Raw genomic sequence first — 23908 nt, forward strand, 5'->3', positions numbered from 1 at the left:
GGCCACACTCTCGTTCCTACTATCTTCAGCCCAGATAGCCAGTCCCCCAGCCACTGCAAGAATGCTTTCTACAGGCCACACTCCAGTGATGCTTTCCAGTAGCTTCAAAGGATGGACATGATCAGGCCTTCCTTCTCCTTCAGAATGGGGGCATTCTGAAAAATCAATACTGGCTTCTGCAAGAAGCAGCCTTGCCCAAAGCTAATTGAAAGCCATCTGAACATTTTCAGAACCGCGGCCACAGTCATCTGTCTTGTGGTGTGCTGTGTTCCATCATGCGACTGCAGTAAACCACTTCCAGATCACATCTACGTGGTCACTCCTACAAAACAGCAGCCCACGGTGTTTGCTGTTATTGCCCAGTGACGCCTCCACCTAAACTCAGAGCACTGGAATTATGGTGACATAATAGGCAGCTTGCTGACACTACTATTTTAAAGTACCACTTTTTCAGGGTTTATCACAAGTCATTTTAAATTTGATTTAGCTGTAACTCGTTATATAACTTCATGTTTGGAGACAACGTCCTCGGCTGCATCAACAAGCTATGTTGGAAACATAGTTATTTGGGGTCTAAAAAAAAATTTTTTTTTTTTTTTGGCAAACTTTGATTTCTATCCTTTTAGAAGGCCATAAATAGGGCGGTGATGAAAAAGGGAAGTTATATGGCTTATTGCAAGATGTTAATCTGGAGAACTAAAAAATATGTATTTTTATATTTCATCTAGATTTATTGTATGGCCTTCAATTTCTTTAACAAAATGAATCCAAAGACCAAATCATTATTGAGTGTAACTCTGCAAACCAAATAATCATCTACTCAATACTAGAGACTATAACTCAGAAAAGCAACTGGAAAATTTGGTGGGGGAGATGTGTGTGGTTTGGTCATCATCCAGTATCTGTCCCTTCCCACTTCTCCTGGGAGGTCCGATGAATCCATCAGCACATCACTCTGTATGTCTCAGTTATGGGTTCAACACAACTCCAACTGAGGAATCAAGTCAAAAAGAAGCCAATTCAGGGTTTTGCTTGAGCTCCTGGGGAATTGGACTTTCTTTCTGCCAGGCTTTAGTAGAAGAAAGTGACAGGACTCACACTGTGCAGTGGTGAGTCCACCTGCCAACACAGGAGATGAAAGAGACATGGGTTTAATCCCTGGGTAGGGAAGATCCCCTGGAGGAAGAAATGGCAACCCACTCCAGCATTCTTGCCTGGAGAAGCCCATGGACAGAGGAGCCACAGTCCAGTGGGTCACAAAGAGTCAGATACGACTCATGGACAGAGGAGCCATAGTCCATTGGGTCACAAAGAGTCAGATACGACTGAGCACAGCAACAACAACAAAGCGTCCTCAGCCGCAGTGTGCACACATGGAGCTCGGAAAGGAGAGTCTACAGAAAAATACAGAGGAAGCAGAGTCAAGAAATACACATCCCAGTCAACTCCTGCCAAAGAGGTTTCCTGAAAGTCCCAACTAACAATTTCCCCATTGGCTACCCGCTAACTGCAAGGGAGGCTGGGAAATGTAGTCTTTCCCCTTGAATAAAACCAGAGTGGGCTACTAAGAAAGAAAGAATGGGCATTGGGTGGGCGATTAGTAGTCTCCACTGTGGCCTGTTTCGGTTGGGTTTCCTGTGCTTATTACAGAAAACAGATATCCTATAGATGTAAAAGTGTTAGTTGCTCAATCACATCTGATTCTTTGTGACCCTATGGACTGTAAGGTCCATATTCCTCTGTCCATGGAATTCTCCAGGCAAGAATACTGGAGTGGGTAGCCATTTCCTTCTCCAGGGGATTTTTCCGACCCAGGGATCGAACCCAGGTCTTCTGCACTGCAGACAAATTCTTTACCATCTGAGCTATCAGGAGTCTACAAATGAGAAATTAAGTAAAAACACCCAAATGTTTGATTTATAAAATCTTTCGTTAGGGTAACCTGATTCTCCTTTTACAGTAGATTCATTTGAAATAATTACTCAATTTTAAAATATGCTATCTACAATTAAAAATGCAGGATCAGCAAGCATGAGCAGCAGCCCAATTTTGCATATTCAGTGTATATAGTGAAAAAAATGTTGCTAAAAATGTTAAATATCCTAATTTCTTCTAAATTATAGGGACAAATCATACTACATATTTATGAGTTCACTGTCTCAAGGGAGGAATTTTTCTGTTTCAGATTTGCCTTAGACTTCTATAGGTTAGGTTAGAAATGATAACAAATATAGGAATCTTTGAATTGACATTTAGCTCTCATTTAGTTCTCAGGGCATAGCTTTAAAAACTAGAGAAGCAGCTGCTATTAAGAATTTCTTTTCACTAGTCACAAAGACACATCATACATTAGATATAGAGCATGCTAAAATGAGATGGAAATTATTTAGTGTGGCACAAGAAAAGGAACATAAACAAGAAAACAGGGTTTGTTGCACCAAGAGAGATAAGAGCTGGATTGTTAACAGACACCCTGCTTTCGGTCTAGAGTCATGTAGGCAACAATAAATGGCCTTTGTAGATCATTTTCATATAATTTTAGAGCTGGAAGGAAGCTTGAAAACCACTGAATTCAACCCTCTCACTTTAGAGAGGAGAAAAACTTGGACCTAAAAAGAAAAAACCTCTAAGGTTCTACAAGTTCATGGCCGAGTCAGGTTTCTTTCCTAACTCATGGCACAATATTCTTTCCAACTTCCATTCAGAAGTTACAGAATTAGGAAGTCAGCCTGCCAGATGTGTACTGTAATTTACCTCTATGTTGATTGTGAACTCATTCTGAAATTGTATGTTTACGGGTAGGAGGGACTGATTGTAATACCGTGACATCTACCCAGAGTGATTAATGAGAAAAAATGTACAACATCGCGCCTCACTGAGCTAAACCTGGCCGAGGACAGACAGAGCTCTCCTTAATACCAAAGGAGGAGGCTGGCAGGGTTAACAGCTGGCGGGGCTTTTATTTTCTAGTGGAAGTGAGTTCTTTGTCACTGTCTCCTTCAACTGCTTCCCACCTACTGCTGACGTTCCCCCAAAACACTGGGGCAGTCATGTTATATGCTCTGTTATGTGACCCTCATCATACACAAGTTCTCCCCAAACACTCAAAACGAGGGTAATCAACATGTGATGGAAAAACTAGATCATTTGAAGGTCTCTCTCTCCAAAGTATCAGAGGACAGATTCAAGGACAGTCTTTCAGAGTGGGTTGGTTTGAATGTACTACGAATAATAAGATGAATACTTATTCATACACCTTCATCATATGGCAGCTTGTAATTAGCGCAGCGGTTTCTCTGAATAAAGGACAGACCTAGCATTTGGGAGTAGGAAGAAACCCCAGAGATAATCTAATAAATTGAGTTCCTTCGTTTCGCAGAGATTAAGAAGAAAACTAATAAGCTCTGCTAAGTCAAGTGTAGGAGAGAGCAGTTACTGGTCTCGAATCATGGCATTTTCAGCTGAAGAATGTTTACAAATATATTCCACTGAAAAGTACCACGAGGTTCTAGGATCCATCTGGATCATGTGGTTTGACTCATATATTTTCCTTTTTTCAATTAAAAATAAACTTTGTTGGTTCTTTCTTATTAGAAAAGCAATATATGTTTAGAGCAGGAAATTAAAGACAGAAAAACATTTGAAATGCTCATGGATCTTACTACCCAGAGAATCTCTTTTAAAACCCTCAAATATATTTCCAGATCATTTTCTAAGAATATATCCATATATTAGCAAAAATGTGATCATTCTGTGCATACTTGGAGGGATTTTTTAAAAGAATTTTTGCTTTTTTAATGGGGGCTTCCCTGGTAGCTCAGATGGTGAAGAATCTACCTGTAATGCAGGAGACCAGGGTTCGATCCCTGGGTCAGGAAGATCCCCTGGAGAAGGGAATGTCTTTTTTTTTAATAATAGGATTTCATCACTTAACAATATATGATGAACATCTTTTCATTATCAATATTTGTCTAAATCATTAGAGTAGCTGAACAGTAGTTCACTATAACATAATATATATACATATTAATATATATACATATTAATATATACAACTAATCTGTTATTGTGGTATATGTAAGCAATTTCCTATTTACCCTTTTATAAGCAATGATGTGATTAACACCTTTGTGGCCAAAACAGTTGCACATATCTTTGATTATTTCCCTAGCATACATTTCTAGAAATAAAATTTCTGTTACAAAACAGTGAACACATTTTAAAAGATCTTTTAAAAATACATACTGCCTACAAAGGTCCATATAGTCAGAGATATGGTTTTTCCGGAGAAGGCAATGGCACCCCACTCCAGTACTCTTGCCTGGAAAATCCAAGGGACGGAGGAGCCTGGTAGGCTGCAGTTCATGGGGTCGCTAAGAGTCAGACACGACTGAAGCAACTTAGCAGCAGCATGGTTTTTCCAGTAGTCATGTATGGATATGAAAGTTGGACCATAAAGAAGGCTGAGTGCTGAAGAATTGATGCTTTCAAACTGTGGTGTTGGAGAAAACTCTTAAGAGTCCCTTGGACAGCAAAGAGATCAAACCAGTCAAACTTAATGGAAATCAACCATGAATATTCACTGGAAGGACTGATGCTAAAGCTGAAGCTCCAACATTCTGGCCACCTGATGCAAAGAGCTGACTCACTGGAAAAGACCCTGATGCTGGGAAAGATTGAAGGCAAAAGGAGAAGGCGGTGGCAGAGGATGAGATGATTAGATAACATCACCAACTCAATGGACATGAATTTGAGCAAACCCTGGGAGATATGAAGGACAGGGGAGCCTGGTGTATTGCAGTTGATGGGACTGCAAAGGGTCAGACATGACTTAGCAACTTAACAACAACAAAATTGCTTCTACAAATTGAGTCAACACTTTAATTTACTTGAGTTACATGCATATCTAGTATTCTGATCAGTTCAGCACTCCATGAAGAGAAATCTTATAGGTGTGGGCTGGTGTAATAGATGTGCTTTTATCTATAATTCTGATGTTTGTTACTGCAAACACCTTAATCAATTAGATAAGCTTTTCACTAGAAGCTCTCTATATACCTGACTTATACATTCCATTTCGACTTTTTCTTTGGAATTTGATGCTTTTTCTCCCTCCCGTATTAAGTACTCTTTTCACATGCCAATATTCTTAAAGAGATTCTAGATACTTAGTCTCTGACAACATTCTTGTAGAGCGCTGATTATATGCATCAGCTAGAAAATATATCATCCAAGTTATGCTCCCAGTTAGATGCCAGAACCAGTTTGGAGTCTGACAGTTTAATGAAATGATAAAAATGACACTTGAAGTTCAGGCAAAATCAACAAGTATCTGCAAGACTAAAGAGAGGAAGTAGAACGTGTTGTCAGACCACATGTTGTACTTTAACTTTTTTATTTACTCATTTTTATTCCACCTGATTCCAAAAAAGGACTTAAGGCAGCTTTTCTTTTTAAATGTATCTTCTAAATTGGACATTTCACATCACGAGGCTGCCAACCCCTTTCTTAACATAAGGATATTCTTCTATCATGACTACTTGCTATATTTGAAAATTGAATGGCAAGGATATTGTTCTTATTCAGAAAAGAGGGAAAAATAACTCATTATGATCATGACTCCTGTCTGGAAGCCTCTCCAAACAGCATGCCCTAGGTATAAAATGCCAGTCTCATTAAAAAACCAGGAAGAACTCCATTTCTAGGATGCGTGAAAGCTCCAACATCACACAGTTAGGCCTTTGCATATTCACTTCTCGCAAGAATGCAGATCTCCGACACTGACTTGTGAGAACATTGTGAGACCCGAGAACTAAAACGCATAGGGGGCCTGAGGGCAGGGAAAGCCAGCTGGGCATCATGGGGAAGGCAGAAGCCTCCATCTCCCCCAGACCAGTTGCAGGAAACCTCCATCTCCTGCTTGGTTTGTTCTTCTGAGTCTGTACTTTATGTTTCTTCCCAGGCCCTCCCACGCTTCTAGCACCACTGGTCAGACCTCTTAGGGGTCTGGCTTTGGTCTCCTGTCCTGTGCTTTGAAACACGGGGTTTTTAGCACATGGTCTTTCTAAATCCTCCTCTTGAGACTCAATGTCCATCTGTCTTCCATCAGCCTAAACCTTGTCTGGTATCTCCTGTGTCAGGGCCACGTGCTAGAAAGACACGGTCCCAGACCCCGCACTATACACTTAAGCACCCTTTATGACAAGTACTTGGTATGAGGTAAATAGAAGACTTGGAAGAAAATTAATCTTGCACGCTTTAGGAAAAAAGCGACGGGTGTTAAGTGCTACATTAATGTTAAAGGGGTTAAAGGGAACAAATATTACTGAATGTACTTGGCATATTAAAAGCCTAACGCTGAGTTTTGCCTGTGCTCTACATCAGTGGCCACCAATCTTTCTGCACCAGTGACCAGTTACATGGAAGACAACTTTTCCACAGATTGATGGGAAGGGGGGCGGGGGGGATGGTTTGGGGATAATTCAAACACATTACATTTATTGTGAACTTTACTTCTATTATTATTACATCAGCTCCATCTCAGATCATCAGGCATTAGATCCTAGAGTTTGGGGACCCCTGCTCTAAACACTCCCAAATGCCACCATTGAGGAATACAAGGATCATTTTCATTGTGAGATCTAAGGTTTTCCTAAATTTCAAACAAAAACAAAAAACCTCAAGACAAACACTCAGCATTTTAATAGGACATCCAGGGAGCACGGACCAGATTCAATCACTAAAATCCACCTATTAGAAAATATCATCTTGACAGTTAGCCCAAACTTAACCCCGAGGCTTTAGTGTTTCACAATCCACTGGGCCCTTTCAAATGATTACTTCATTTGATCCTCCCCACAATTTAGTAAGGCAGATGTCACTAGTCCCACTTCAGAGATGAGGAATCAGGCTCCCAGGGGTTACACGATGTACTTGTGGCGCTTAGGCAGCTAGTTCAGCAGTTGAGAATGTGGGCACTGAGGCAGACGCCCCCAGGTTCAAGTCCAGGTCCTGATCACTGTGAACTATGTGAACTCGGGCAACTAACTTACTCTCACTGTGCTTCGATGTCTACATCGTAGAACACAGACAAATAACGATACTACCCACCTCACAGGGACGTTGTGAGGAATAGTTGAATTAGTACATTAAAGAGGGTATAGAATTAGTCAGTCTGCAGGTGTCTGGCACACAGTTAGCACTTAAGAATTGTTCACAAGACTCAATTCCCAGAGCTAAGGGGTTTAAGGCCAGATGAGGTATCCTTATCTTTAGCAATTACACTGCTTCTATGATTCATCATTTTATCAGTAGAGAAATTAGCAATTTCTCACCAAAGGAAAAGACATGCTAAATTTACGGCAACCTTGAACTGGATATGACTCGAAAAGGAAGGAAAGGGCAAAAGTTCAAGTGTGGCTTCTTAAAAGAACCCCATTTATTTTTGTTTCCAGAAAATTACTGTATGCCATTTAAGTATTTTCAGTCATTTCAGAGCACAATGAAAGGTCAAGTTAAATGGAAGTAATATTTGTGAAGCTCATGGTGACTGTCTGGGAGTCTGTTTCCCATGGCCTGGCCCTGGGTGTAGACAATGAAGCACTTCTCTGGGAGGGCACCCCTCACCCCCAGCACTCCCCTGCACCCACTCCACTGGAGCTCGGGGCAAGACAGGAGGACAAAGATGCAGCTGGCAACGCTGGAGTGCTAAGGACAGGAGCAATCTCACCCGGGAAGAGGGCAGACGAACAGCACCAGCACACACTTCGTTGCTTCCAGTTTCCTGCAGCTCTGACGACCCCAAAGGAGGCTGGAGGGCAGAGAAGTGGTGCTGGGAGGACAGACAGAGTGCCCAAGACATCCAAGACACGGGGAAAAAACAACATATGGCTAGAAGAGCCTGCTGGAGATGCCGAAGCAGCAGAGAGCATCCTAGAAGAGAAGGCCTGGAAAAGGAGGATCAGAGGACCCTACGGTGGGTCATATAAGGCCACGAATGAGTGACTTCTCAGTCCTCTTCAGGTAGACTTCGAGTGGGCCTGGGAAATGGCCATGGTGGGGCTCTTAGCCATCATCTGTAGAGCGCAGCTGTGATGTAAGTCGAGATACCTTCCTAGAAATCACACCGCCTTCTAAACCATCATGTGAAACCTGCTCCTCCCAGCACAAGTGTAGTCTGGAGTGTTCAAAAGTCAAGTGCTGTGTGAAAGAATCCAATTAAGGAACTCAGGGAGTCTCTGACACAAGAGTTATATGTGAAAAAGGACATTTCACTTGAAACAGGAACATATTCAGCATTAAAACACAAGTTATGGACTGTCATTCAGCTCAGAAGTCCTGCATGTCACAAGTGTAAAGATAACGATAACATTCATATCGCACTTTAAAGTTTATAAAGAATTTTTTTGTAGAAGTCTGGACCACGTGGATGTTTTTCATACCCTAACAAGACATGTTCTTCATATTATTATGAGTCCCTAAGCATTGCTTTATACCACTGCAAATACTTTTTTTTTAATCTATAAATATTACACATAGAATTTTATCTAAAGTACTATACATAATGCCCGGAGAAGGAAATGGCAGCCCACTCCAGTACTCTTGCCTGGAAATTTTCATGGACAGAGGAGCCTGGTGGGCTACAGTCCATGGAGTTGCTAAGAGTTGGACACGACTGAGCATGCACACACTCACTATACATAACAGGCAAATGGTGAGTTTTAGGTACTGAATCTATTCTAAAATATCTACTATTTTCCCAGAATGACTAATTAAATATAATTTACGTTAACTGAACTAGGTGTAAATATTGCAATACTCTGCACAGACCATTAAGCATATCTCATTAAGAAGTTTCTATATTTCCAAACCCTCAGACATTCTGAAGCAGTACTACAGATGAATAATTATTTTTAAAAAGAATGTGTTAAAGGATATCCCTCAAGGGTCTTTAAAAATGGCTCTTAATAGCATAAACAGGAAGCATGCCATAAGGTAATGAAGAATGGTGGAATAAAAATGATTGTGGCCTATTTCCATAAAGAAGCATGGAAAAAAAGAAAACAAGCTAAAATTACTTTCAGCTTGCTGAGTTAAAATGAACTGTTATGTCATTAGGCAAGTGTCTTATTTACTCTTTGCCCTATATACAATAATAACATGTGCTGTTGAGAGTCAAGAGTTCACATTAGCATTTTTTAATTTAGGAAAAAGAGGAAATTGTAAATCCTGAGGAATGGTTTTCCGGTTGACACAGTTGAGCATGCCTGGAGGGTGATGTGTATTTTGTACCCAATCTTTATTAAACGTTCTGTCCTTGAGACACAAAGATAACACTTCCGACCCACAGTCAGCAGAGCATTCACTCTGAGGTTCTTTCTCTCAGCTCTGACAATAAATTTGTGCTGATTTACCCTCTTTGGGTCATCTGGTTTCCTATGTTACTGACAGCGTACATTTGGGAGACAGCTGCCTGGCTCTGCAAGAGAAGTTGCAGCTTGGAGAAGGGAAGTGAAGCAGAGGGCTAACCCTTGGCCTTGGCACTGGGTGCTTGCCAACTGATGTGTTAAAAGCAAGATTCTGTACAGTTGAAACTGATACCATCAGTATGGTAAGAACTCTGCAAATGTATTTACATTAAGAAAAGCTGCAATAGCTGGATATGCTAACTTCTAGAGTGAGTTAAGCCTCCTGGAAGGTTGTATCAGTTCTTTCCATATTCCTGAGTATTTGGGTTGTTCCAAGTGTTGGTTTCTTCAAGCCCTTAATTCTCCATCATATTGGAAAATCACACTCTACGAAATTTAGATATTGAGTCCTTGATCAGAATTAATCTGGCCTAGAGTATGTGCATGCTAAGTCGCTTCAGTTGTGTCTGGCTCTGTGCGATCCTATGGACTGCAGCCCACTAGACTCCCTCTGTCCATGGGATTCTCCAGGGCAGAATACTAGACTAGGTTTCCATGCCCTCCTTCAGGAGATCTTATAAACCCCAGGATCAAACCTGGATCTCTTATGTCTCCTGCATTGGCAAGTGGGTTCTTTGCCACTAGTGCCACCTGGGAAGCTCTGAGTATACCTGGCCCAATATCAGTATCAATTCAGTATCAGTTAGTCGCTCAGTCATGTCTGACTCTTTGCAACCCCATGAACCGCAGCTTACCAGGCCTCCCTGTCCGTCACCAGCCCCCAGAGTTTACCCAAACTCATGTCCATTGAGTCGGTGATGCCATCTAACCATCTCATCCTCTGTCATCCCCTTCTCCTCCAGCCTTCAATCCTTCCCAACATCAGAGTCTTTTCAAATGAGTCAGCTCTTTGCATGCAATGGCCAAAATATTGGAATTTCAGCTTCAACATCAGTCCTTCCAATGAACACCCAGGACTGATTTCCTTTAGGATGGACTGGTTGGATATCCTTGCAGTCCAAGGGACTCTCAAGAGTCTTCTCCAACACTATAGTTCAAATGCATCAATTCTTTGGCGCTCAGCTTTCTTGATAGTCCAACTCTCACATCCATACATGACTACTGGAAAAATCATAGCCTTGACTAGACAGACCTTTGTTGACAACGTAATGTCTCTGTTTTTTAATATGCTGTCTAGGTTGGTCATAACTTTCCTTCCAAGGAGTAAGCGTCTTTTAATTTCATGGCTGCAGTCACCATCTGCAGTGATTTTGGAGCCCCCAAAAATAAAGTCTGACACTGTTTCCACTGTTTCCCATTTATTTGCCATGAAGTGATGGGACCGGATGCCATGATCTTAGGTTTTTGAATGTTGAGCTTTAAGCCAACTTTTCCACTCTTCCTAAGAGGCTCTTTAGTTCTTCTTCACTTTCTGCCATAAAGGTGGTGTCATCTGTAAATCTGATGTTATTGATATTTCTCTTGGCAATCTTGATCCCAGCTTGTGCTTCATCCAGCCCAGCGTATCTCATGATGTACTCTGCATAGAAGTTAAATAAGCAGGGTGACAGTATACAGCCTTGACGTACTCCTTTTCCTATTTGGAACCAGTCTATTGTTCCATGTCCAGTTCTAACTGTTGCTTCCTGACCTGCATACAGATTTCTCAAGAGGCAGGTCAGGTGGTCTGGTATTCCCATCTCTTGAAGAATTTTTCACAGTTTCTTGTGATCCACACAGTCAAAGGCTTTGGCATAGTCAATAAAGCAGAAACAGATGTTTTTTTCTGGAACTCTGGCTTTTTCGATGATCCAGCGTATGTTGGCAATTTGATGTCTGGTTCCTCTGCCTTTTCTAAAACCAGCTTGAACAAAACTGGAAGTTCACAGTTCATGTATTGCTAAAGCCTGGCTTGGAGAATTTTGAGCATTACTTTACTAGCATGTGAGATGAGTGCAATTGTGCGGTAGTTTGAGCATTCTTTGGCATTGCCTTTCTTTGGGATTGGAATGAAAACTGACCTTTGCCAGTTTTGTGGCCACTGCTGAGTTTTCCAAATTTGCTGGCATATTGAGTGCAGTGCTTTCACAGCATCATCTTTTAGGATTTGAAACAGCTGAACTGGAATTCCATCAGCTCCATTAGCTTTATTTATAGTGATACTTCCTAAGGCCCACTTGACTTCACATTCCAGGATGTCTGGCCCAATATACAAATCACCAATTTACAGATCATAGAGAGACCTGCCTGAATATATTCCTTCATTCAACAAATACTAATTGAACATTTCTTAGGTATCAAGTAGTGGTCACAGCACTGGAAAAACTAGTGAACAGAACTTACACTCAGCTGGTGGTCTATCATGGGGCTAGCTGAATATATCATGCACTATGTTGCTACATCTTTGAGTAGAACATAGAGAGAGAAGAAAAAAAGAGAATATCAGCTCATTAATCAGAGAGCAAGCTGAGAGGACAAAGCCACATCTCTTTTCACTTGTTGGTTTCCTTTCCCTAACTCTTTGTTACTCTAGGTGAGCAGCGCACGCTTCTTAATTGGCTCTTCAAGCTCTCTTTTCAGAAACCTCTGCAAAAGTCTTACAAACAATTCTGCGATTCCAGAAAATGTTAATGCTCAAGGTATTTCTTTGAAAGAAAAGGAAAATTCTTTTGAATTTTTTTTTCTCAGTAGCTAGGAATGCAATTAGGCCTATACTTGGCAACTTTGTCAGTTCTCAGAGCCAAGAGATCTCAGGGTTAGGAGAATAAAGCTACCAAAACGCTTTAGCTATTGATGTGCTGGCCCCAAATTCAAGAGTTAAAGCCCGAGAACATTTTACCCTTTTAATTTCCCATATAAGTAACTTCCAAATACCAAAGCTTAGAGGACCTAGAATGCAAAATCCTTTCCATTACTTTATTGAAAAATTATGTATGCTGTGATTTATTGCTAATGCTGGACTTTCAAAGCATTAGTCAGGACATCTGCAAACCTTTGGACAATAGCTGCCAATACAATTTTAGCATTTCATGGGTCAGCATTTAAAATCTAACGAATAATATATCGTCCTTATAAGCTAACCAGTGTGAGACACTGGGTTGGTAATCTATTGAGAGCTGGTTTAAAAAGTAAAATCATAGACTATGTTATAACTCAGCAACTTGGGAAAATGGAGACTGGGTAAAATAATGATTGTTTTTACCACATCTCTTTCTTCAATGGTACTCTTTCTCTAAGAAGGAACTTGTCTTTTGATTTAAAAAATTTAACTGCATGTTAACAACCTAAAATTTGATCATTACATTAAGTCTATATGCTTAAAAAACAAAGAATTTCTTTTCTCTTTACAGCTAATAGTGAATGTTCCTAAGGGGACAATATCCATTTAGGACTTGCCAGGGCAATATTTGATAGCATATCAAATTTATTTCTCAGGGATATAAACATTTTCATCTTTTCCATTATTGGAATATTGCACGTATCTGCCTGAGCCCTGATAGAACAAATGGTAAGCACTGAATACCCTTTTGGTGTGAGGGTGTGAGACAGCTATTTATGTCTGTCTAGGAATGGCTGTGATATATTCAAATATACTTTGATAGGCTCACAAGATTGGTATGATGACTTGCCTGTGGTACACAGACTCTGCACCTCTCTTACCTTCTTTCCACATTCCATAAAATTTTAGGGCAAGTCAAGCTGTCAGTGAGAAGAGCATCAGCATTAGGAACGCTAAAATTGACTTAATACCTTCTTTCTAACAAGAAAGACTTCCCTGGTGGCTTAGATGGTAAAGCGTCTGTCTACAATGCGGGAGACCCAGGTTCGATCCCTGGGTTGGGAAGATCCCCTGGAGAAGGAAATGGCAATCCACTCCAATACTACTGCCTGGAAAATTCCATGGACAGAGGAGCCTGGTAGGCTACAGCCCATGGAGTCACAAAGAATCGGACATGACTGAGCGACTTCACTTTCTTCTAACAAGAGGTAAACCAGTAGCTAAAGGTAGAAATGGAGTGAAACCTTAGAGAAGTAGCCTGGGCAGGAGGACCCCCTGGGACCTTCAGAGAATCTTCGGCATCTAATGAAAGTGATTTCAAGTCCAGTGTTCACCTCAAGAAATATATGAGAAGCCCAGGCTCAATTAGGTGCATTGACATTTACTGAAAAAAACACTTGTATATACTTCCATACTGTATTAATATTTCTTTGATTCTTTTTATTCACATCCCTTAAAGAGAGTTGAATCATTAGCAACTATGGAAACATTAATACCAATGGTAGGCAGAAGCTCACAGGTTTGCCTGATTTTCTGAGAGGACCCAGACATGCAGAGCCAGAGATCCCAGGAATCTTGTCCATCCTCTGTGACCTCATCTCCTCACCTGAGGCTGACTGGTCAAAAGGCGACTCACCAACCCAAGTTGGATAAATTAGATTTCCCCTTCATGGAGCCTCAGATTTGGAACCATGAACCCCAGAGGGCAGAAGTCATCGGCGATCCATCACACTGACAGCAATGCCTTAGAGAAGAGGCCACAAAGTCCTATGCTAAGACTGCAAAGCCTTCTCTGGTGGTGGCCCTTTGTGCAGTTTGAAGTTTCCACCATCCCTTCAATTCTGTGAGTGCAGGTGCATGTTCAGCATCCAACTCTTTGTGACCCTTTGGACCGTAGCCCACCAGGCGCCTCTGTCCATGAGATTCTCCAGGCAAGAATACTGGAGTGGGTTGCCATGCCCTCCTCCAGGGGATCTTCCCGACCCAGGGATCGGACCCGCGTCTCCTGCATCCCCTGCACTGGCAGGCAGGTTCTTTACCGCTAGCGCTACCTGGAAAGCCCGAAATAGAAGGGACAGGACCATAATTCCTTCTGTTTGAAGGAAACTCCATTTTAAAGAGGCTCTTATATGTGATCCCTGTGCCAGGTCAGGGAAGGGTTGCTATCACAACCCTCATGATAGAGAAAAGGCAAAGACAGCTCAGGGAGGTCCTGCCTCTGTGCTGTGGCCTGGCTGCTGGCAGAACCAGGCTCAGAATCAGGTCTCCTGACTGCTGGTCAAGCACCCTGTCCACTGCACCTTGGTGGGTATGCATAGATGTAATCATAAAGGAATCTTACAGGGAATATAAACAAAATAGAAAAACAGAGTCATTCTGAGTATATATCTTTTTTCATTTTCTCCTACCCAACTGCCAGCCAAGGGCTTGGGGAAAGTCTTAATAAAGTAAAATATATAAACCCTTGCTTTACTGTTGGTATTTATCAATTAACAAAATTAAGGCTAAGAAGTGCATCTTTTTGATATGGATAGCAAGTTTACTCTGTTCTACACATTTTAACTGTTGGCAAGGAGTCACCTTTGAACTTCATGGCAGTGAAGCCCAAGGTATTTTCATCCTAGATGTTGGAACAAAAAAGTTTCCTTGTTTACAATTCATATATATATGTTATTGTACTAACATGTTATATATCTTATAAAACATGATTAAAATAGAAAAGAATGACAGAATTGATGTACTATTTTGCTAACTATGATGTCTCAAAACAACATACTCAGAACAAGGTTCAAGATTAACTAACCACAGTGGATGTAAATCTATACATCTTTCAGATAATTTAGAATTTTGGTGGTCAGCTTCTTACCAGATCTGATTCGACTGATCACAGTCATTACCTCATACCGGGGCCAACAAAGTTCATTTTAAACTTTGCCATTTTCTTGCGTGCAACATTAAAATTATCTTCAATCTATGGGAATTCTTTGCAGACACTATTTAAGACAGTTTGTGAGGGTTTGTTAAAAGTAAAACATTGAATTTGTAAATCCAGGTGACCAGGTATGATATATTCCATAAAATAACCAAGGCAGATGAGCCAGAGGGGAAGCCACTGTGAAGAGGTCATACCTCCCTCCCTCCAGGTGATACTGGAACATCTGACACGTGGACTCAGCAAGGATGCCAGTGTCAATACAGTTACCTGTTATCATAATGTTTCATGATAATGAGATGAAAGTAAACGCAAGTTCTAATCAATTTCCTTCTCAACCAAATGGATCTTCTCAAGAGCTCCCTGGGGTGCATATTTTATGTTAGAGACCACTTTGCCAGGCAGGGAGGCAGTAGTTTACTTCTAGAGCCACTTATAACCACAGGAATCTCTTGGCCTAAAACTATCAGGACAAGGATAAACCAACCTGGGTTGGAGAGAGTTTATTCTGCCTTTTTAAAAAACTTTTAAAATTATGAACTCTAAACCTACAACCAGAAAAGCAGATAAAACATTAATGTAATTAATATAAATATAATTAACATTATATATATATGCTATATATAAAGTGTCTGCCTACAATGCGGGAGACCCAGGTTCAATCCCTGGGTTGGGAAGATCTCCTGGAGAAGGAAATAGTAATCCACTCCAGTATTCTTGTCTGGAAAATCCCATGGACCGAGAAGCCTGGTAGGCTACAGGCCATGGGGTCGCAAAGAGTCAGACACGACTGAACGACTTCACTTTCACTTTTATATATATATATATATTATAATACACTGTTTTACCCATGCAACTATGTGCATATGCTTAGCCACTCAGATGTGTCTGAGTCTTTGTGACCCTATGGACTGTAGCCTGCCAGGTTCCTCTGTCCATGGACTTCTCCAGGTGAGGATACTGGAGTGGGTTACCATTTCTTCCTCCAGGGGAATCTTCCTGATCCAGGAATTGAACCTGTGTCTCCTGTGTCTCCTACACTGTCAGGGAAATTCTTGACTACTGAGCCACCTGGGAAGCCTATGTACCTACAAGCTCCAGTCAAAAACCAGAACATTGCCAGGACTCACCGGAGTCCCACAGCTCTTCTGTCTTCCCCAGCACACCCTCCTTTAGAAGGGATTTGTTCAACAGTAAATTCCCGGTCACTTTTGTCCGTACCCCTTAGCAACAGAGTGTAGTTTTTGTGTGTATTCACACTTTGCACAAATGAAATAAGATTGCTACGTAGTCTTCTGTATCTTCTTTCTTTCAACATTATGTCTTAGGATGTATCCCTGTTATTGTGTGTAGCTCCAAGTTTTTTTTCATTGCTGTATAACAGTCCACCCTACAATTATAGAAATCATAACTTCTTATTATTACAGCACAGTTTATTCATCTATTCTACAACTGATGGCTATTCTGTGTTTCTAAGTTGAGATGAATATAAGTAATGCTGCTAAGAACAACTTACATATCTCTGGATATATGCGACTGCACATTTCTCTAGCATATACACACAAGTGCACATCTATGCGTGCATGAGAGTAGAACTGCTGGACCAACCTTAGTTTCTGGAGGGGGAAAAAAAACTTAAGAAAGGTAATTCTAGTGAATCACTTGGCAATCAATTTTAAAATAAACTCTTATGTAGCCATGAGGAAAGCTCATTAAATTACTAGATTTATCTTTCCCTAGACTTTTACTCCTGCACACTGATTAAATCTGAACTAAGACATTAAATGCATTTAACTCTGTTAAAAAATAGTTTGAAAGTTTCCAATGAATTTACTGAAGTCAATTCCCCCAAGCCTCCTCTCCTCACCACATATATTTTTTACATATCATAATTGCATTTTTCATTTTAATGAGGACTAGGATTGTGCCTACTGAGAGAACAAAATGTTCATTCACATTTTAAAACAATTTTACACCAAAAAATTTCATATTGATCAAGCATGGAAAGCCAAAAATGTTAATCCTAAACTAAACTGAGGTGTACAAATACAAACAACAGAGATTAATTCCAAGCTCAGAGTCCCCAATGTATCATTACCATCATGAGTGATCCCCAAATGGATGACATAAATGGGACAAACTTGCATGACAATATTGCGGCGCCAGCAAACTGCTCATCAGTCTCCTACTGTCTTATCAACAATAAACATAATAAGTAGCATCTATCATAGTGCCAGGGACCGTCTGCATGTTAGTTCATACCTGCAATGCCTTTTCAATCCTTAAAACAACCCTATGAGGTAGGTACTATTATTCCTCCCATTTACAAAAGGAAACTGAAAAACAGGGAAAGTAACTTGGCCCAGATCCCATGGCTGTAAAGAGTTGCGCTGGGAATCAAAACCAGTTCCTGGTGCCTCAGTTCATATTCTACCGCCCGGCAACATGTTAGTTTTGTTATCGTCATTGTTATAATTTTGATAACAACAAGAACAATTCTTTAAGACCATAAGCAAATGTGTGAACCATAGGGGGGGAAAAAATCTATGTATGCTTGTTTTTATTGGAAAATTTTGTGAAAATGATTATAACCAAGCAACTCTAATTCTGGGAGAACTAATTAAGAAATGAATTAAGGGATTCAATGGATACCCAAATTAGTCATTAGAGCTTGAAGATCTGGAGTTCTGGTCTAAATCCAGCTTTGGCACTTGCATCCAAAATAAACATGACCAGATAAGTACCACAGATCACAATTAAAATGGATTTATATGGCTTATGCATCCACATGGGAGAGGTCGCTTCCTAATTGAATTCGGACACCTCTTCAGTTACTGTGGGTTTCATTTGCCATCTCTCTGTTCTTTTGTAACTGCCGGCAATAGGATTAGGCTGAGGGAGAAATCATTTCCATCAGTGATGTCTGTAGAATGAACATAAAAAGATAAAAGTAAAGCCTTTGAACTATAATTAGAAAATTCCTTAAGTGTGCTCATGTGACATGTTTCAGACTGTGACCAATTGGCAAGATGAGTTACAGAATGGACGCCCAATGTCACTGTTCTGGGATAAGCAGCCAGTAAAACTAGTGTTCCAACAGGAGACTAGAGTGATCTTTTGCAGGCCAAAACATTCCTGCTTTCTACCTCTAATATAATTAGTGACAGACAGCTGGAGGCATCTCATTCTCCTGACAAAAATATGATCAGAATTGTTTTCAATTGGTACATCTTTCCATCAAGCTGCTTGTTGCCTTCAAGCAGAATAATCAGTTTCTGATTATTTGGTATGTTCCAAGAAAACAGGAATTGATTGTGCCCTTGCTTGTCTGATGGGGAGAAGGCTGCCAGAATTTACATAGTAACTCTTCAGTTGCCTAAGGGAAAGAACAACTAGAGTGTGTGTGTGTGTGTGTGTGTGTGACACAGAAAGGGAGAGAGAAAAATCAGTCAGTAGTTTCCATAATAATTCCCTTTGAACAACAATAAAGAAAATGTTTTTATGGTGATTCAGATTTCAGATATGAGGAAGTAAAACACTGTATTCCATTAATGGAAAACAACCAACTCCCACCAATGTTAATGACTCTTTTCCAAAAAGTTACAGTCATCTTACTCCTGAAGTTTCAGGGTTTTAGAAAAAGAATCAAGCTTAAATATTCATGGTAACATTCAGGTGCAATAAGACCTCTTTATTTTGGACTACTTCAATTTGGAATTTATAATCATTTGACAGGTTCTATCAGAGATGATCTTTTCACAATGAATATATGGCTTGCTAAGCAAATTTCTTTAAACAAGCAAGACTGCTGGTGGAGAAAATGAAAATATTTCAGGGAAAGTATGAGGAATAAAAAAAAAAATACATGCTTTCCCCTCCAGAAAATACTTGTGATGAGCCCATTCAAATATCAATAAATAATAATAATAATTGCCATTGAATTGAATGTCAATCTTATGCAGTCCACTTTACACACATGAGCTAGAAAAATCCCAGCAACTCTTGCAGAGATGGGTATAATTAGCTCCATATTAGAGAGGAGGAAACTGAGGCTCAGAGAAGCCAGGGACATGCAGAGACACTACAGTTACTAGGCAGCAGAAGCAGGATGCCAAGCCAGGTTGTCTGGCTCAAAAGGCTGTGTCCTTCCACTACAAGTCAACACTGAGTTAGCACTGAAGACTGCAAACCAGACTTCTAGATTCACGGAACCAGGCTTTTCAACAACACCAATCATGGTTATCAGTGCAAGGAGGGGAAACCAAGTAGTTTGGCTCCAGAGCCTGCCAGTCTTAACCATAATTCCTTTCTACAACACAAGGATCTCTATAAAAGACTTTTCCCCCTGGTACTTTGAAGTATTTTACGTGCATGAAACTACACTACAGAAACAGTGAGGTGGGTGGAAAAGGTGCACGTGGGTGGGGTAGCAGTGCTTCCGGTCCTCTGTTCCTCTCCCCCACACCCCACTTCCCACCCCAGCACCAGCAACTTGGCCCTTCAGCTTGTGAACCCATACATAAGCGCTCTGGTGCTAAAACCCTGGAAGATTGACAGCCTATGACAAAACCCCTGGGAATCAGCGACAGGTGCAGAGGCAGCCGGCCATGTGGGCAGGAGGACGACACAGAGAAGGGAGGGAGCACCTCTGCTTACCTGGGAATCCACGGAGATAGTCCTGAAAGTGGCCAGGGTCTGGAGTGCTCTGGGGGAAAAAAGAAATTTGGGAAATTAGATCTCAGGTTTCAAAGCCACACTGCTCATCTTCCTCACACTCACACCCAAGCTCAGGCTGTCTTACCCGAGACTTAAAACTGTGTGGGTGGGGTACCTCTCTGTGCCTCAGTCTCCTCAACTGTAAAATGGAGGATAATAATAGCAGCTTCCTCACAGAGATGTTGGCAAGACCAGATAGTATATAATTTGTGCAATGAATTTACTACTCACAGCAGTGATATTTTAATAATAACAATAGCTAACATTTACTGCTTGGTATTGTTCCAGGGCTTCCATGAGTTAAGTCTACAATACTCTGAAAGAAATTGAAAGTGTCAGTCGCTCATTGGTGTCTAACTCTTTGCCACTCTATGGACTGTAGCCTGCCATGCCCTCCTCCAGGAGATCTTCCCAGCCCAGGGATCAAACCTGGGTCTCCTGCAATGCAGGCAGATCCTTTACCTTCTGAGCTACCAGGGAAGCCAATACTCTTGAGAGAATCACTTTTGCCACTGGCATTGTGCAGATAAAGAAAATGAGGCACTGAAAGTTGAAAGCACCTGTCTCATAAAAATATACAGGACAAGTGATGGAGCTGGGATTCTGTGACCATCTGACCACAGGGCCTGGACTCAAAACCACAGGGATATCCTGCCTAATTTATCACAAATAGATGTTAGTTATTATTGTTTCTATGATAGTCTCCTTTCCAAAAGATAGCCTGTAATATCCATACAAGCCCAGCTAGTAACCACTTAGGCATTAGAGACAGCTGCTGGGCTGGTTAGTCAACCAGGCAAACACTCACTAAGTCCACAGTCTCTCCAAGCCTTCCCTGAGAATCCCTCTGCATCCGTTGCTCTGTTAAGCTCCGCGTGGGGCTTCAAAAGCTCTGGTCACTGATCCTGCAAAGTCAGCTCAACCTCCCTGAAACAACCAAGGAAAGATGACAGGAGCGAGAGCTGGGAAGGACGGGACAAGACCTCAGGACGCCGGATGCTGGGCCTGGCTTGGCGCCAACTCTCTGGGTGACCTTCTCCAAGTCAGCTGACTGCTCCGGGTTTCATCTTTAAGTGAGAGGACCGACTGAGAGGCTCTTTTAAGCTCTGAGATTCTAATCCACAATTCTATTCTGACTCTCTTTCAATCGGACTAACTTATCCTTCCAACTGTCCATTTCTGAGAGAATATATTGTAACCCTTCATTTTGCTAACACGCTGAGCGAACACAATGCCAGACACAATGCTATGAATGTGTCCGGGATATCAACACAAGTCAAAGCCTACACTCTGTGATGAGCTCTGAGAGCTTGATGAAGCCTCAGGAAATCCTGGCAATCGGAAAACCAGGGAAGAGCGCAGCCCTTAGGACAACTGCGCATGCCCGGTGGGCCCCCATTTGGGGTGGGGCCCCGAAGAACTCTGAGCCAATCTTAGGACCCAGGGTCCTGGTGTTCCAGGTGCCCAGCAGTCTGGAAAGAGGGTGCTGTGCTAAGCCGATGGGGTAGATAAGAATGCGAAAAATAAGGCAGAAACCAGACAATAAGGGAGATGCTTGAGTTGAGGGTTAGGTTTGTTTTCTGAAAGCAACAGTGTTGTGTACAATAAACCAAAGAGATGAGAACTCAGCTGGCACTTGACTTTTTTCTTCAACTACTTGACTTTCTTCACTTTAATAAAGTATACCAACGGTCATTTCGGTAGCAATCTTTTCTTTTACGTATGTGTGTGTCTGTGCTCATGCGTGCCTGCTTCTTTGAGAAACATTTACTTTGACACAAGATGCTACCGACTTTATTTAAAGATCAGTTCATCACACTTAAGATATATTTGCTTTTACAGAAGCTCCTTGGAGGGAAATCATTCAGTGAGTATAACACTTCCATTAAAAAGAAATTGATTTTAAAAATGTGCTTTTTCAAACTTTTGACAAAAACAATTCTTTGATTTTCTTTATGTACCACAAAAGGCAAAGATTGTTGTGTGGATTCTGTAATAAATAACATGAGTTGTCAAATGAGATAGTAAACATTTATAGATTTAATTTTTAATAAAGACTTTTAAATATAACCCAAAATGTCCACCAATCTTTGACATGGGAGGAAGCAGCATTTTGGTAAACTCCATCTCCTAGCACAACAGAAGTGGCAGAGGATGTTTGTGGTTCTTAGAGAGGGTAATGATGGTATTCTTTACAGGATGGTCAAATATTTGCAGCACATAATTTTAGAAGGCACAAAAGGTAGAACATAAAATGTATTATTCTGACAAGTATTTAGGGAATGGACACACTATCTTTGCTATGTCTCTACTAAAGTACCCAGTGCATGGGAATCTACAGAGAATTTAGTACCTAAATTGGCTCTGAAAAAGGTTCTAAAAATGCTTTAAGCAAGGGCAACTGTTGTTTGAGAACATGAATACACTTCAAGGATGCCAACTCTGAAGAACAATACTCTCTAAGATATATAAATTATAGCTTTCTTTAGCTTAGAAAGAAAAATAAAATTTAGTACTGATTATCCTTGGGGTGAAGAATTATGAGTGATTTTTTTTCTTATCATTTTGTCTGCTTTCCAAGCTTCCTATAATGAGCATGTGTAACTTTAACAATTAAAAAAAAATTTTTTTTTCATTCTCAAGACACCTGTTGAAAAAAGTGTAAAGGGTTTGGAATCAGACTAACTTGGGTTCAAATCCCTGCTTATACCCGTTCTAGCTTGGTGCCCTCAGATAAGTTATTCAGAGTTGACACTGAACCTGAAATGGAAATAATAATACATGCATTAAAGCATCATTTTAACTATGAGAGATGAGATATTGTAAGTGCTTAGCACAGAGTAGGAGCCCAAGAAATGACAGCCACTCTTCTATTCACAGTACAGGCAAGAGAAGCTCAATTTTCCGAAAACAGTAAATATATTTGATGATGTTTATATTGATGCTTCAGGGCATTTGTTTACAGAAACACTGAACTTCTGAACTTTTAATACGTAATTTTCAGAAAGCTTCTAACAATTAAAAGTTCCAAGAAAAAGTCAGTAAGAGGCTTTCACCTTACTCTCCCATCCATCCCAATGATTAGATTCCTACAATCTGAGACTCTTGGGTTCACTAGTATTTGCCACTTTGTGGGTATGTTCAGAAATCCTCTGACTGGGACAAAAGATGGGACAGTGTGTTCAGGTGAACCCTTTAGAGCAAAGAGAAATAAATCATAGCTATCACAATCAAGATCTTATCCATATTGTAATTCCTTATGATGAAATTGAGCTAAATAAATTTGGGATTGCTTAAAGGAAGAATGAGGGACAAGATCAGAAATTTTCTGTTTTTTTTAAAACGGTAGATTTGTGAATTATTTTCAACCTGTTCATGTGAAAGTAGTTCAGTCAAGTAGGTTTATGATAAAATATATGTACTTAACAACAGAAGTCAAATGGGCTTTTGGAAGCATCACTATGAAAAAAGCTAGTGGAGGTGATAGAATTCCAGTTGAGCTATTTCAGATCCTAAAAGATGATGCTGTGAAAGTGCCGCATTCAGTATGCCAGCAAATTTGGAAAACTCAGCAGTGGCCAGAGGACTGGAAAAGGTCAGTATTCATTCCAATCCCAAAGAAAGGCAATGCCAAAGAATGTTGAAACTACTGTGCAATTGCACTCATCTCACACGCTAACAAAGTCATGCTCAAAATTCTCCAAGTCAGGCTTCAACAGTACATGAACCGTGAACTTCCATATGTTCAAGATGGATTTAGAAAAGGCAGAGGAACCAGAGATCAAATTGCCAACATCTGTTGGATCATCAAAAAAGCAAGAGAGTTCCAGAAAAACATCTACTTCTGCTTTACTGACTACCCCAAAGCATTTGACTGTGTGGATTACAACAAACTGGAAAATTCTGAAAGAGACGGGAATTCCAGAACACCTTACCTGCCTCCTGAGAAATCTGTATGAAGGTCAAGAAGCACCAGTTAGAACCGGACATGGAACAACAGACTGGTTTGAAATAGGGAAAAGCGTATGTCAAGGCTGTATATTATCACCCTGCTTATTTAACTTATATGCAGAG

General features: G+C 40.7%; 1 protein-coding gene across 6 annotated transcripts in view; it reads right to left on the bottom strand.

The window, feature by feature from the left end:
- Window positions 1-23908, bottom strand: part of SPATS2L (spermatogenesis associated serine rich 2 like) — a 182114-nt gene that overhangs the window by 137555 nt on the left and 20651 nt on the right. For 5 of the 6 annotated variants that reach the window (XM_040228852.1, XM_040228851.1, XM_040228846.1 and 2 more), the window contains exon 2: window positions 19775-19823. The gene's annotated coding sequence lies outside the window, so the exon portion shown is untranslated. Of the gene's footprint in view, window positions 1-19774; window positions 19824-19949; window positions 19973-23908 lie in introns of those variants that run through there. The other variant, XM_040228854.1, reaches the window with a different exon arrangement.

The sequence above is a fragment of the Oryx dammah genome, unplaced genomic scaffold (assembly GCF_014754425.2).
Source record: "Oryx dammah isolate SB20612 unplaced genomic scaffold, SCBI_Odam_1.1 HiC_scaffold_27, whole genome shotgun sequence".
In the NCBI taxonomy this organism is placed as follows: domain Eukaryota; kingdom Metazoa; phylum Chordata; class Mammalia; order Artiodactyla; family Bovidae; genus Oryx; species Oryx dammah.